Genomic DNA, 16,256 nt, shown 5'->3' on the forward strand with positions numbered 1-16,256 from the left:
TGCACTCGCAAATCACTCTTGAAAGCCAAGTTATACTTTTACAAGAAAAGACACAATGACCTTAACAATGGTGGTGTTTAGAAACACCAAGAAAATATCCTTTAAAATCCAAAGTAGAGAGTTCCTAAAACATTTGTTTGTTTCTATTACAAACATATGATACATGACATGTATGTGTGATTTAGTGATTGACTCAATCATAGCTTCAAATGTGACAATTTCCTTCAAAAGCATTCACAGTGTTTTGGTAGTTTTTACTCACTTCTAAAAGAACCATGTGTCACATCCACATACAAATTTGAATTAATGGAAATTATATTTTAAGGTAGGAGTTAGACCTCTCAACTTATTATTGTGTTTTGGTAGTTTTTACTCACTTCTAAAAGAAACATGTGTCACATCCACATGCAAATTTGAATTAATGGAAATTATATTTTAAGGTAGGAGTTAGACCTCTCAACTTGTTATAGTGTTTAAACGACCTTGTAGGAATACTCTCAAATAATCAAATCACAAGTTGAGAGGATTATGACATCATTAAAGTCAAAATAAATTTGAGCATTCTATCATTGTGTCACTATGTTTATAACATACTAAATATTTGACAAGAACTTGATTTTAATTTTGCAAGTTGTTTTACTATGACCAATGCACACATGTCTCATCTAAATGATGTATACATCTTATGAAGCATTTTCATGCCAAAATTTGAGTCTTTGAATAACAAGGTTGTGAATTTTCTCATCTACAAGGGTTATACAAACAAGGGGGGCAAAAGGAGGGACACAGAGAAAGATAGAGGGGGGCGGCCAGGGGGACAAGGTACAAACTACACATAACTTTCATGTTCGTGCTCACAATAAAATACCACCATAGATTTGCCTTGGATGGGACAAATTGTATTCTAGAAAGCCTTTCGATTTGGCCCTTTGGTCAACGTTCTCAATCTCAAAATTGGTAAACTACTTGTGAGTAGCTTTAAGGGGGGTATTGGGAAGCTTGAAAGCTCAAACCTAATTTTCTCTTGGGGGTAACTTAAAGAGGGTCCCATTGATGGGCATCTTTATGTCATATTATCTTATGGGGTACAAGAACATTTTATCTTCTGATCACAAAGACAAAACATAAGAGTATAAACTCAAGTTTGTCTAAATTGCTAAGCATGCTAACATTGTACAATGCAAAGTGAACATGTCATATTGATTAAGTGTTGTTCCTAGGAAGCCGGTAAATTGAACTACATGGCCAACATATGGCTCTCCAAGTGGGGAGGCGAGGGTGACACGAGGAGGGAGAGAGAGAGAGAGAGAGAGAGAGAGAGAGAGAGAGAGAGAGAGAGGGTTCTCTTAGTATGTATAGCCTTTTGCATTTGGCCATGTACATAGAACTTTAGCCTTTTGATCATCCTCTTTTTTTCATTGAAAATGAACATGAATTTTTTAAGCTAATAGTTGAATTCAAAATATCTAGATTTGACAACATGAAAGATATATAGATTTAAAATGGACATCATGGTTTTCTTGAAAATGAAACAACTTCAAAGCCCACAGAGAGCTAGAGAGTGAGATAGACATAGAAACACACACACACACACACACACAGTGTGTTAGCGGCAAGCTAACTCGGATAACATTTTTCAAAGCTTTTATTGTAAAAACACTTATTATTTTGATGAGTCGCGAATGTTGTAACTTCTATTTTTAAGATAAACAATGTAATTGATGAGCCGAGGCTACAAGCTTCCAGATTGAATCTACCTGTCTTTAGTTATAGCTCCTAGATTTTTAGTTTTGACCACAAAAACAAAAACCTTGGCTAAGATATAAAAGCTAATTTTTTTAAGTATTTTATAAGTTTTTGGATAATAGAAACACAGCGTGAGCTAACGGTGTCACTTCTCTCCTTCTCGCGCTTCCTAGTCCCTCCTCGGTTGTCACATTGCAATGCCGTATATTGCGTTGCAATCGTAGGTAAGAACTCTACGCATTGATGTAAGCAATTCATGGTAATCCGTAGCTTTTGGTGTTGCCGACCCGTGGCCTAACTTCATCATAAGTAGGAATTCAAGCTTCAAAATCATAAAATAGGTATAGGCGGGGTATTGGGATGCTATTGCTAAGCATTTAGATGCATTCTGAGTCAAAAACGACTAGGTCGAAAACTCACTGCGTTAATAATAGTGATTTTTGCACTTGACCTAAAGCGAGATTTAAGTCGACCATAAGAATGTGTGCTTAGGTCTTATAAACATGTTCTAGAAGTTTTGTGACGTTTGGATGTCGTTTGATGTTGTAACAGTTGTGATTTGTTTGTCGATGGAGCAACTAGCTTTTTGTGATTTTTGTCATTTGAGTGTAGCTTGAGTTAGATGCGATTTGTTTGTTGTTTTCTAAGAGATTGAAAACCTCTTGTAGCCTCTATGCACTACTCGAGTCAGCTTCGTCCCATGGATTGACAATTATATTCGTGCTTCTCTCGCTATGTCTACAATAAGATAGGAGTGAGGTTAGACACCCGTCCCACATTTGGCGCCGTTGCCGGGGACGAAGAGACCTAAACTAGGGAAAAACACAAGCGTCTTGTGAATTTATCCTTTAACTTCCTCTAGGATCACCTAGAGTCAAAACTTTCTTTTTAAAACCGCATAGCTTAAGATCGTCGTCTTTTGCTGTGTAAAAGTAGCTTGGAAGTAGGTTGTATTTGCTAAGTACCTTTTAGGATTGTAGAACTGTAGAATTAGATTATGATTTTGACAATGATTGATGGACGAGAAAAATCTTAAGATCAAGGCTCAGAAAACCATAAAAAACAATAAAATGAGTGTTTATGGGCACTTTCCACAACCCATTGCAGTAGAATCCGAGGTGGGATCTCAGAACATTGCTCACTCCAAAAGAATCAATTGTGAGTTGTTTATGTGAAGTTGCAGAATTTCAGGTCTACGACTAGAAATAGTACCAGAAGACTGTCCACCATTAAATCCTATTGGAGATTATGCTTTAAAAGTTGTATGAACCAGTGGGTAAGCTTAAGGACGCATTTGAGGTAAATTTTTAAGAGTTTGTAAAAAGTCACATTATTTAATTTTTCTTGACATTTAGGCCAAATTAAATTTTGAATTGACTTAGAGGCTTAAAATAGCTAGACTATCCACTGAAAAAGTTAAAAAAAGTGCTCATTTTAGGCCAAAAGTAAATAATCAGGATTATTTACTTTTGGCTCAAAAGTGACCAAGGTTGATACCAGAGACTCTATGCATGTGTACAAACATCTTTTGTAAAGGCCCATAGAATTTGGATCACCAAACTGACCAAAACCTTGATAAAAACTAAAATCTGGACTGATTGTCGAGAACTTGAGTGTAAAGTGGGAAAATTTTGTTCAAACTGAGTGAAACTTGACTCATAGGCTTATATTGATGTGCTAAACAAGTGTATATGCTTCGTTGACCAAAAAATTGCAAAACTTTTCCAGAAGTAAATAATCGCAATTATTTTCTTTTGTCTCATTTTCCAATCTTTTTTACCAACCCAGTATAATACTAGTTTTAGCTTGTTATTTTAAGCACACAAATCAAATTTGGTAAGATTTGGATCATTGGAGTGAAAATTGTGGCCAAATTTATAAAGTCAGTCTACAAACACAAAATTGTTGACCATTTGAACAGGAATTATCCAAACTTGATTCAAAACTTGGCTAGGGAGCTTAAGTTGAGCTACTTGACCATTCTGTGTCAACATTGTGGCAAAAAATTTCATAAAAATACGAGAAGTAAATAATCACGATTAGTTGCATCTGTTATTAAATTGGACAATTTTGCACATTTGAGTATACCACAAGGTCAAGCATCTCAAGTAGAACAAATCAAATTTGGTGAAATTTGGATCACAAAAGTGAAACTTAAGCCAGATTCTTGAAAAGTGAGTCTGCGGACACGAAATAGTTGATAAATTGGACAAATTTTGTTCAAACTCGGTGAAACTTGTCCAGAGACCTTAACAGGCCGAGTACTTGGCAAAACAAGCCAAAAAGGGCAGAAAATTGAGAAAAGTAAATAATCGCGATTATTTGCTTCTGATACATAGAGACATCATTTTGGACTTTTGAGCTTGTACAATGTTAGAACAACATATTACAAGCCCATCGATCAATTTTGGTTTCAATCGGATCCAAATTGGTACATGTTCACTCAGTTTCCAGGTTGCAAATTAGTCCTTTGGCTTTTTGCAAAAGTAGAGTCTGAAAGTCTCAATTGCTGACTCATTTAGCTCAATTTGAAGATACACATAGACCAGTCACAATAGTTAGCAAAAATTGTACAGTCTTTTGGAAAGAATAGCTAACTTGATTAAAACTAATACATGAATCAGGTTGCAGACAAGGAATTGAAAGCTTGATAGGAGTTGCAATCAAGTCAAGTGGAAGAAAGTGATAACAAGTCAATCCGACTGTAAGTACTCTATCCAGGGCTTCACAAGTTTATATGAACCTTAGATCTGGTCGTATACTAGCAAATCAAGGCATGTTTGGACAAGCCACTAGTAGAGTATCCACAGAAGAGAGTGTGAATCAAGGCGATCACTTGGACACTATCTTTGAAGAAGTCTCAGACATTTTTTTAGAATCAACATCTGAGATGTTTTCCTATTCACTCATTCAGGAACTAGAACAACAGTGCGATATAAGCACATACTCACCTTTTATAAGACTAATCGCCATGGAGCTCAGGTTTACGTTGATCCTAATGGAGAGTATGCTATTCACATTTATGACTATGACATAGAGTTTGAAGAGGAAATCAGGGTAAACAAGCAAGGAAACATGTATATGGATAAAAATGGAACTCAACGTTTACAAGTTTAAAACCCTGATGTGATAGACAAATAGGGATTAGAAGTAAATACCATAATTCTAGATATGACAGCAAAAGAAGGACCACCAACTTTAGAATTCGAGGGATACGATCAAATTGATTTGAAGCCTTTGAAACGGCTTAGCACGGATAATCCAAGGATCGGAGTTTATTGTTGGGAGGATAGAAATGTCAAAGATCTTCTATGGACGTCTTGTGTCAAATCAGAGTACCCATGAAGATCATCTATATCTTCAAAATCAAAGACAAGGGTTTAGCATATCTACCAACCTACCTATTTAGGGATTTTTATAACAATAATTTTGTTATGATGAGTCCTGAAGAGGTGAAACAAACCAAATACCAAGGGTACTCCATAAGGGATTGGATATTGAGCCAAGGACCAGAAACCATTCCAAGAGATGAACTCCGTGAGAGATCTTTTGAGAGCAATGTTAAAAAACTAGAAACTACCTCATCACAAAGGAAATCGGGTGATGCTAAAGCTAGAAAAACTAGAAACTAGAAACTACCTCATCACAAAGGAAATCGGGTGATGCTAAAGCTAGTCTAGGGCTACATGAGTCACTATTTCCAATAGACTGGTTTGAAGGACTCAAAACAAGACAAACTATTAGGAGACCGAGAATTGAACCAAATAGATGTGTCATACCAGCTGATTTTCAAAAATGGGTCAAAAAATACAGTGGATCTGGGGATCCATATGACCACTTAGCAAGCTTTAATCAAGTGCTAAGAGCAGAACGCATATTTAATTTCCATATTCAATCTGAGGGATTTGGAATGACATTAGAAGAAAAAGCACTGACATGGTTCCAAAACATTCCACCAAGGTCAATCATGGACTTAAATACATTAGCTCAAGGATTTGTAGCTGCATGTTCCAAAACAGGGATGAAACATAATACGGTAGCTCAAATCTATAGCTTCAAACAGAAACAATGTGAGTTTGTCAGGGATTGTGCAACTAGAATGAAACAATACATTGCAAGATGCCTAGAGCTAGAAATACCTACAGGGTTGTGTTTACAGGTTACCCTAAACCGGCTTCTTTGTTATCATGCTAAGTGTGATTATGTAAATGTGTCAATAAGACCTTGTGATCACACAAAATTTGTGGTAATTACGTAAACATTAAATCCCTGGAACTTCTACTATGTCAGAGTTGATAATATAAATTGTTTCTTGTCTTTTCACTTAAGCTCAAAGTGCTTGACGAGCTTTATGAATGGAATGTTGAGATTTGTATCAGTCTAGATCCTGATGAGCTTCCAATCCATGATGTATTTTAGAATGCACTTATGGCAGGTTATACCAAGCCTAAGAAAGATGAAGAAGCTCTATGTTGTCTTTGTTGAATGTAAAGTGAGGGACTCTCTTTAAACACGACTGACAATGCGAGAATTCAACATGGGCATACAAAGTTGTTCGATATGTGCTCTTGGAGAAAAAGATCTTACCTCCCACTTTTTTGTTTGACATGTATGCAGATTGTGTTTTATGTTTGCATGCCATTGCTTTATTGGCATGCATGTGAAATTTGGTTCATGTCGTTGATGAGCGTCATGTCCAGGAGTCTTTTGAAATGCACTTATTACACGGTGTGTCAAGAATAAGCAAGACAAAGAAGCTCTAGATTGTTTTCATTAAATGCAACGTCCTCTCTTCAAGTGCGACAAGTTAACATAGGCGGGTGAAAGCATGTTAACCTGTCATGCTTTTTCATGTCCCGGACAATGCTAACTAGCACAATTTTGACATATGCTAACTAGTACAATAACTTGAGCTACATCTCCAAGATCTATGACATATGATATATCAATAGAAAGCACTTGAAACAAGGAATCCAAATGTACAACCTCTGACAAATTTTGATATTATTTGTAAAAAATTTACCGAACGCCCAACTTTTCGAAGATGTGCTAACTTGAAACTGCTAACTAGCACAAAAAGCGCGACAGGTTAACATGCTTTCACCCAGGCATAAAAATTCATGATGAGATTGTTGAATATGGGCGCTTGGAAGAAAAGGTCTTTCTTGCCATTTATTTCGTTGACATCTATGCCAATTGAGGTTCAAGTCAACGAGTGCTTGCCAAGCTCCAAATTCAGAATGCCATCTATTATTGTGCATTGATTGAAGGGCATGCCCAAATAGTGCAGGTCCATAAATCATTGCGCTACTTTTAACGAATCTAGAGTGAGGATTTCTCTATAGATGCAATAAACTATGCTTGCATAGTTATGATTCTTCCTAGACGGGTGTGGGTAGGAAATGGCCAAACAGTGCTTGAAAATATTGTCATCTATAGGAGTGTATTAGTTGTAGGATATGCCCAAAAAGGGTAGATCCAAGACTCATTGGGTTGCCTTCAATGAATGGGGAGTGATGGTTTCTATCCACATGCAATCAAAGATGACATGATGTGACTTTTTGAAAGGACTTGACATGGGAAAACTTATTGATTGATGGGGTCTGTGTTGTTAAGATCCAACCAATGATGCTTACATGTAAGGGATTCCCTTTATGCAATGGTTTGGAATGCACTTGGAGGACTTGCTTAACAAGGGATAGACAAGGAGATTTGGACTAATCAGAGTGGATGCCACAAGGGGAAATCTCTACAAATGCATTCATGTTTCTTAATATGCAAACCTTTACAATGATCAATGGCCGTCAATAACTCTATGTGGGGCTGATTTCGATGCTTGTTAGGGCATATCTGATATGTTTAATGTGAGAGTGAGGAGGAGGATGAGAAATTTTAAATGTGGTAGAAACAATCTCAACAGACCTCAAATATGTATCCGAAGAGTATTGAACTTGATGCATGTTACTCAAGAGAGAGCCGAGATAACCAATGTACCCCACTTGGGTGATAGAAAGATTATTAAGTTTCAAGTGGCATGAATTCTTAAACTTACTAGAGCCGAGCATGGAAACTTGCAGTAGTAGTTGTTGATATTATAGAACGCAACCTTCTAGAGGCAGGTCTCGCTCGCTCTTACCAACAATTTCGACCGTCAAACATATGTAGTTTCTCACGTTCACTCATCAATACACATAGAAACACTCAACATATATATACATAAATATTTGGTAAGAGCGGGCAAAACCTATGGTAGATGGGTGGTGCGATCTAGTTATAAGAACGAGTAACCGAAAGCCAAAAAAATTAAATTAATTGAATTTTTTAAAACCATGGTGCCAAGCACCCTTTCCCACACCTCCTAAATGACTCCCACCGTCACACTCCCTCGCGCAGGTACATGCACTCATGAAAAGTAACACGAGTCACTAACATTGCTCCAAATTTGCGAGCAAAACTCCTCCATGACAATGCTAGCACTAAAGCATTAATCCTGTAAAAAGGTAATCAAGAGGATGTGTGCCACTACTACAAATAGAATTTGGATAATGTCACAACTAGACACTAACTCAGCTAAATATTCTATTTTATGGAATTTTCTTATATGTAAAGATGAATCTATATTATATATAATGGGAGGAGGGATTTTGCCCTACCCTCCTCCCTACAACTCCTCTGTTGTTTGGAGAGTGAATTCTACAACCCGGTGACAAACACACACACACACACACACACACACACAAAGAGAGAGAGAATCACGGAAGTTGTCCGAGCCTAGGTTTCCCATGGTGCTCTACAAGCTATAATGGAGGGCTTCCATCCTCATCATCATCATAATCACTGTCAAGGTCATCATCTTGGGAAACAATGTCAAGAAAAAGGTCAAAATGCAGGACCGTGATGATGTTGTCACACCTCTGCATTGGCCATCGCCGACGTTATGTGCCACAACTTGATCATCAATGATACCATCATTCCCATTTCCATCGCCATCCTTGCAACTTTCATCATCAAGTGTTTCAATGTTGAAGGCATTGGACTCTACACAAAAGAAAAGTCATGAGCAAATGAGATCGATGATAATCATGTCGCAAATAGAGCTGTAAATGTTGTCGTTGTAGTCAAGATCGTAGAAAATGGAAATTCTGAATAATTGCAAGGAAACATGCTCGAATAATTGCACAATGTGCCATATGCCTATGTGAATTCCAAGGGGAGCAAGAAGTGAGAGAGCTTCCTCAGTGCACACACATAATTCTCAAGGATTGCATAACCTGGCTGGATTTTGCATAGCCATTAGGAAAAATGTGGACTCTCCTTGGGCCATATAGGATTAAGGTTAATTAGGCTCCAACCAATAGGAAGAGAGCAATGTATATAAGTCTAAAACCTAAGAAAGTAGAGAGAATAATAGGGTTGTCCACTCATTTATTGCTTTGTATCCTAGAGGGAGGTGGATGGGTAAAAGAGGGAGGGGGAAAAAGGGAGGGGGGGAGTGGTGGGTCCACAGATACGTTTTTGCAAAAACCCTAAAATTTCAAAATTAAAAAAAAAATAATTCAAAATATTCCATCCAAAACTCCCTCCAAACCTACCCTATGATCAAAAAGTCATTTTCTCACTCTAGAACCTTTTTTCCAAGACTCCCTTCCTCCATAGCCCCTTTCCATAACACAAAGTTCTCACTCTCTCTCTCTAAACTCTTACACCTTCCTCCTTCTTCAAGCTCTCCATTGCAACTTTAAGCTCCCACTCACTACAAGAGGTTGTGTGCTCTTGTGACGCTGTTAGCGACGGAAATACATTGGGCTTTTATAACCCCCGGCGTCGCTAAAACCGTCGCTACGAGCGTCGCTATAGGCGTCGCTATATGCGTCGCTATATAGCGACGCCTATAGCGACGTTTACACAGAAGACTATAGTGACGCTCATAGCGACGCTGCAGAGCCATAAATAGCGACGCTTATAGCGACGCCTGAGAGAATATTATTTTGGTGGCAGGGCATTCAACCCATCAACCATATTGTACTTGATTCACTTTTTAAAAAAAGTGCAAAGGTAGATAATAGACCCAAAATAGTCACCCACAAGACGCATTGTTTGCAAAATTGACAATTGTACACATCATAGGCAAAATGAATTGATTGACAAATGTAATTATGACAATTGTACAACATCATAGGCATAAAGAATTGATTGGCAAAAGGAACTGCGGTGACAAATGTAATAATATACATGGTTCAAAAAGATGTATAAAATCCGTCTCATGATACATAAGCTATGAGAAACCCTAAACTAATGCTATCTAGGTACGGCTAAACTGACGTCGTCTAGTCAGACGTCTCATCGCGTCCAAGCGGCGTATCTGTCGGATTCTGCAAAAAAAGACAATAAGACAGCTTTCAGTAAGTATAAACATATAACGACATTTATAAAACAATACAAAAAATAAAAAAGAGTAAACCCTAATACTAACCATGCCGCCGCGAGAACTGAGAATGTCCATCAGGGCGTTTAAGCCCTTCCTGCCTGCGTACTCGCGCTCGTACGGTGTGGGATCACGTCCTGTCATCGACCACTGTCAAAACATACAAAGATTTCATTATGTTAGAACTAAAAAACTCATAAACCCTAAACTATCGAACATGCATAAAGAGCAATGTGAAAAGACTTACAAAATCGGCCTCAAATGATGCCCATCCACCGCTCCCCAAGTGGTGCGAGCTCCCTGCCTCTACTCACGCTCTGGCTGCATCCTTTTGTTGCTTCCACTTGTCGGGATTCTCGCGCGCTGCTTTCTTCGCATTCTTCCAATCTTCTTTGGCCAGCCAATCTGGCCTGTTCCACCCATTCTTGATTGCTTTTTGCACTTCGGAACGCTTGTGTTTGCAGTATTCGCGCATTCGAATCTTCATCAGGTCTTCATTGAAGCGCTGATCCCGTGTTGGAACGGGAAACTCATCATGAAGTATGCTGATGACTCTATTTTTTAAATCACTTGGTACTTCACTCCATTTGTTTAGTATGTAGTGTCTAAACAACTGAGAGCAAAGACCACGCATGCGCGAGATCACCTTCTTGCCGTCATCATCCATGATGATGCCGCCGCTGATGTCGACGGAGTAAGGCAAGCCCTCTGGCCGGTGACGCGTGAACCTGGGTGTCCCGACAGGGGTCTCTAGCGGCGTGTCGATGGGGGTACGGACGTCAGGTGTCTCCACCGACGTCTGGGCCCCGAAGCGAGGAGTGTCGAGTGGGGTGGCTCCTGGCGGAGTAGTTAGAGGTGTGTAGCTTCTAGGAACTGTCAGCCGTGCAAAACCTGGCGTAGATGGCGATGCTGTGGCTGGTGTGGGGGCGGGCAAAGAAGGGGAGGGTAAAGAGCCTCGTCGAACACGAGGCGGTGTGGAGGCATCGGTGGCAGAATCCCCACAACAACCGCCACCGCCACCACTAGAGCGCCGGTGTCTAGACGAGTGTGAAGCTCGTCTCGTCGACGCCGAGGCTTCGGAGCGCGCCGAATGCTCCGAAAGAGAGGGAGATGCGGATGGTGTAGGAACGCGCGATGATGCGCCAGAGCGATGACGCTCCACGTACCACTGTCTCTGCTGCGGTGACAAAGAAGAAAGAAACTCCTCATCATCCATACCTGCATTAAACACACGAATATTTAAACTTAATATTGAATGAATAGAGTAGACAATGACGCAAAGACCATTAAATACAATGACGTAATGACGCATATAAATACAATGACGCAATGAATCGAGTGATAGAAGAGGCAAGTCGAAAACTCAGAATTTTCAATCAAAAGATGTGAGCGCGAGTAGAAAAGAGCATTATACACCATGGAAGGTACTTAGAGAGCCAGAGCTTTTACAACACGGAGCAAAATTGTTCAAATACAATATTTGTGGCTTTAAGAGATCTCTCTCTCATCCTCGCATAACTCAGCATAACTTCCTATATCTATATAGAGCTCTCCGTTTAAACACATATCCTCTGTTTCATTTTGTAGCTCCTCTGCATGCACCCCATTAAGAGTAGTAGCATCTTGATGCTCGTCTGGCACCACCGCAGCGGCTTCTGATTGAGCATCTTCTCTGATCTCCTCCATTGATGTCGTTGTGATTGGCACATGGTAGCCTTCATACATCCTTGCACTATGAGGGGCTACCTCTATGACGTACCACCAGCTTGATGTAGACTTTGTAGGATGAAATATTACCTGCCAGAGCCACATAACTTACATGAGAGCTTTCAAGCACATAACTTGTAAAACGGGGATGTTAACTATTTACATACTTACTTGTTCACAATCCTCGGGTAGTACGAAAGTGTCTCTTAGGTCAGTCCATTTCTTAGTAGAATCCACCTCAAGAAAACCAGACTCTCCTCTACGCACAGTAGCGTTGCAACCCTCCATGATTATCTTGAACCATTGCACGTCGAACAAGTCGACAAAAAATCCTCTGTAATCGATCCTCAAAATCTCTTGCAGCGTGCCGAAGTAAGTGAGTTCCGCCACCACAGGATCTGCATCAGAGGAACGTCGTCGACTAGACTGTTCAAATTTTGCCATGATTCCACAATCTTGAGTAAAACGCTTTTTGTCGATTCGTTCCACCCTAAAATGTCGACCTTTACACCATGCTGCTGTGTATGACTTATACTACAACGAAAAAAGATTATGAGTGGCCGTTCAAACGTTATTAAATAAAGTCACTTGCTAGTCGTACATTGCAAACTTACCTTGGTCGCACAACCCCGAGAGTACTCCCACTCTTCTTCAGTCACTTCGTCACCGCATTGTTGTGCGCTTTTCAATTGGTTGTGCAACCATCTTAAGCTCATGAAGGTTGGTAGGCTCTCCAGAACCGCTGGATAGTGCATCGGTGGTCGTCTCCACTCGATTCGTGCCCTTTGTCGCTCTTGCTTTGCATCCTCATATTGTGAAATCCACTTTTGCATCACTGGATTGTGAAGCATGCAAAATCGGTTGATTTTAGCCTCTAGATCTTCCGTCATCTTCTTCTCAACACCGAGATTGCACATGACAATCCCAGATATGCGCTCATCATCTATGGTTCGCCATAGCGTGTCCCGGGATTTATCAAATCCGTCTAGCCACTCTCCAATGTACACTAGGGACTCTGATACCAACCAACCTTCTGCCATGCTACCCTCCGGACGTGCCTTTTGACGCACATATCCCTTAAGCGTTTTCATGAAACGCTCTAAGAAGAACATCCATCTGGAATAAACTGTGCCAGCTATTTCCACCTCATCAACTATGTGAACAAGAAGATGCACCTGAATGGTTAGCATTGTAGTAGGAAAATGTTTCTCAAACATGCACACAAGCTCCGCAGCATTTAGTTTGGTGAATGGTATGGAGTCTACGTTGATCTCCTTTTGTGAGATCCATTGCACCAGCTTTGCAAGTTTGTAGATTGTGTTACGGATGTCGAGAGACAAACATTCCTCAATGGCAACCGGTAAAATAAACTGTAAAGTATGTGCAGCAATGATATTAAAGTCCACATTTTATGCAATGATATTAAAGACCACTATGAACGTACCTGACACATTTTATGCCAATCGTGTGACTTCAAACCGGTAAGCTTTCCTTCTTTAGTAAAACAAGTTCGGAGCGAGTGCATTACGCCAGTGGGGGTCCGCAAAGATCGAATGGCCTCTTTTACTTTGCTTTCTTGGGCTCCTGTGAAAATCCATGGTGCTTTAGGGAGGTTTATCGATCCATCAGACGTTGTTTGCGGCCAATATTGCTTCATACGATCCACGTTTCTAAGGTCAACTCTGGCTCCCAAAGTATCTTTCTTGCCGGTCAAATGGTCCAATAGTAGATTACCCACATTCTTGAATATGTGCATTGGATCGAGCAAGTGATTGATCATGAGTCGGGGCCAGTATGGTAACTCGTACCATAGAGATAGTCTCTTCATCCCTGGAGGCAATCCGTCATCGCACATCTCCTTCTGCTCTAACCATGCTTGTGCAGACATCCTTGGTGGCTCTCTTCCCAAAAAGCCGTCGCGTAACACATGATTCTCTGGAAGATACGCTTGATGACCTTCGTAGATTTGCTTCTTCAGTGAGGGTGCCCTACGTGCATTCAGTCTAGGTCCACATGTGACACATGCTCTATATCCGCTTGTTTGAAGCCCTACATGTATACACATGATAATAGATCAACTATGGGAAAAAAAAATATGTACAGTGTCTGAGTGAGGAGTGTCAATAGATCACCTGAGCATTCTGTTAGCCCGGGATAGTCATGCATGGTCCACATTAGAATGCCTCTGATCAAAGCATTCCGTCGTCCTATGTGTCGGCTCATATCCACCACCTCTATGCCAATCCACAATTGTTGTAGCTCTTCCAATACTGGACGAAGATACACATCCATATTCCCCACTTTATATCGCCCTGGCATAATCAAGCTTAGCCATAGGTGCCCCTTCTTCGTAGTCAACCACGGGGGAATGTTGTAGTTGACGATGACAACGGGCCATACACTGTAAGATGTTGATCTTTGACCAAATGGATTTACGCCATCCATAGCCAGGCCTAAGCGCAAATTTCAAGCTTCCCTGGAAAAATCCGACCATGTTCCATCTATATGTTTCCAGGCTGCGCAATCTGCAGGAATTCGTAGCACACCATCCGAAGATTTATTCTCCTCATGCCATGATGCTAGGGCGGCCATGGACTTACATTCGAAGAAATGCTTGATGCGAGGAAGCAGAGGAAAATGTCGCAAAACCTTTTGTGGAATTTTTGTCCCATGGAGATCTACTCAATATCTTTCGGAATCGCATTTCGGACACTTCTCCATGTCTGTGTATTCCCCTCTGAAAAGAATGCAGTCATTAGGACAAGCGTGGATAGAATTGTAATCCATCCCCAAGTTTCGCAAAATCTTTCTTGCTTCATCTCGGGAATCTGGCATCACATTGTCAGCTGGTAGTATGTGCTCTTTCAACAATCTACACAACATAAAAATATGATACAGTCGTGTAAAAATCTATCAGATCATTGTACATTTAGAGTTCTATTAAAGTAAACTAATTGTAATAGATCACCTGAAAAGCGCTGTGACGCTAGTGTCACTCCATCCAAACTTTGCTTGCATGTTGAGAAGAACCAGGAGTGCTTTCAATCTAGACATACGTGCTCCATTATACAATGGCGTATCGGCTTCACTTTTCATATCATCATAGATAAGCCTTTCTGAATCCATGATCGTCTTGATCATTTCATCAATCTCGGGCTCAAACATTGCCTCGTTGGGAATGTGCTCTGCATGATCATCCCCCGAGCTGTCAGAGGCTACATCTTGTGGCCTCACATATGCTGCTTGACAAAAGCGCCTGCGAACACGTCTATTGGGTTGCAAGATTGCTGCTTGTTGGCCAGCGTCAGAGTTCGACGAGTTATAATTGGCAACAACTCGATCTATAATAGATGGATTGAACTCACCAAATTCGCGAACATGCTGCAAAGAAACACGTCTTGTCCGTCGCACAGCATGCTTGCATTGATTACAAGGACATAAGACCCTCGTTGAGAGATAGGTGTTTCGGTTGGACGGTCCCACATCCTCGTCGCTACTCATAATGAGGATAAAAAACTTATAACCTGGACAACAAATTTAATATTCTATTGGCATTCTTCGTCTTATCTCTCTCTCTCTCTCTCTCTCTCTCTCTCTCTCTCTCTCTCTCTCTCTCTCTCTCTCTCTCTCTCTCTCTCTCTCTCTCTCTCTCTCTCTCTCTCTCTTTACCTCACATTCTCTAGTCATGTCCAATCCTCGCACACCTCGGTCTAGAGGTGCACGGAGATCAGAACCACCGGGTTATAATCTCATCTTTATTGGTCAATACCTATATTTGTGGGTACAAGAAATCTACACACCCACGTCTACATGATACTGCATGTAGAGGACAAAACCCCTTTGCCTCTTCTCTAGCTGTAGCACTTCACTTCATCTTAACATCTTTTCACAGTAGATCTTTTCACTGTTCGTTTAACTCTAAACCCTAAACCGTAAGTAATTCTTGCGTGGACTCGATCTAACGTAAATAAGCATAAATCTAAATAAACGTAAATCTAACTAAAAATAAAGCTAAATCTAATTTAACGTACGTAAGTCTAATGACTAGAGGTTGTCTTGATGGTCATTGTGTCGGGGATGTAGTGACTCTTGCCGCCCTGAAGATCCACCTTCTTCCCTATCTTCTGAAGACATTTCACCAGTACTTTTGGATCGACGGGGCCCACCATGAGTGAAGGCAGCAATACCCTATATTCCATTGAGGGTTTTCTTCACCCGCTTCATGCAGGCATCGCAGTCTATGGAGACCTAAATCTAATCTAATATAAAGTAAATCTAAATCTAGCTTAAATAAACGTAAATCTAATTTAATGTAAGTCTACATATAACCTAATCTTTAACGTCTTTTAAGATAGTTTCCTACGACGTTATAACTCTC

General features: G+C 40.3%; 1 pseudogene; it reads left to right on the forward strand.

Annotated features, from left to right (window-relative positions):
• Positions 1 to 8,375: 8,375 nt before the first annotated feature.
• On the forward strand, positions 8,376 to 9,043 carry LOC147426212 (uncharacterized; annotated as a pseudogene).
• Positions 9,044 to 16,256: the final 7,213 nt, after the last annotated feature.

The sequence above is a fragment of the Adiantum capillus-veneris genome, chromosome 24 (assembly GCF_014529385.1).
Source record: "Adiantum capillus-veneris isolate H3 chromosome 24, ASM1452938v2, whole genome shotgun sequence".
Taxonomy (NCBI): Eukaryota; Viridiplantae; Streptophyta; class Polypodiopsida; order Polypodiales; family Pteridaceae; genus Adiantum; species Adiantum capillus-veneris.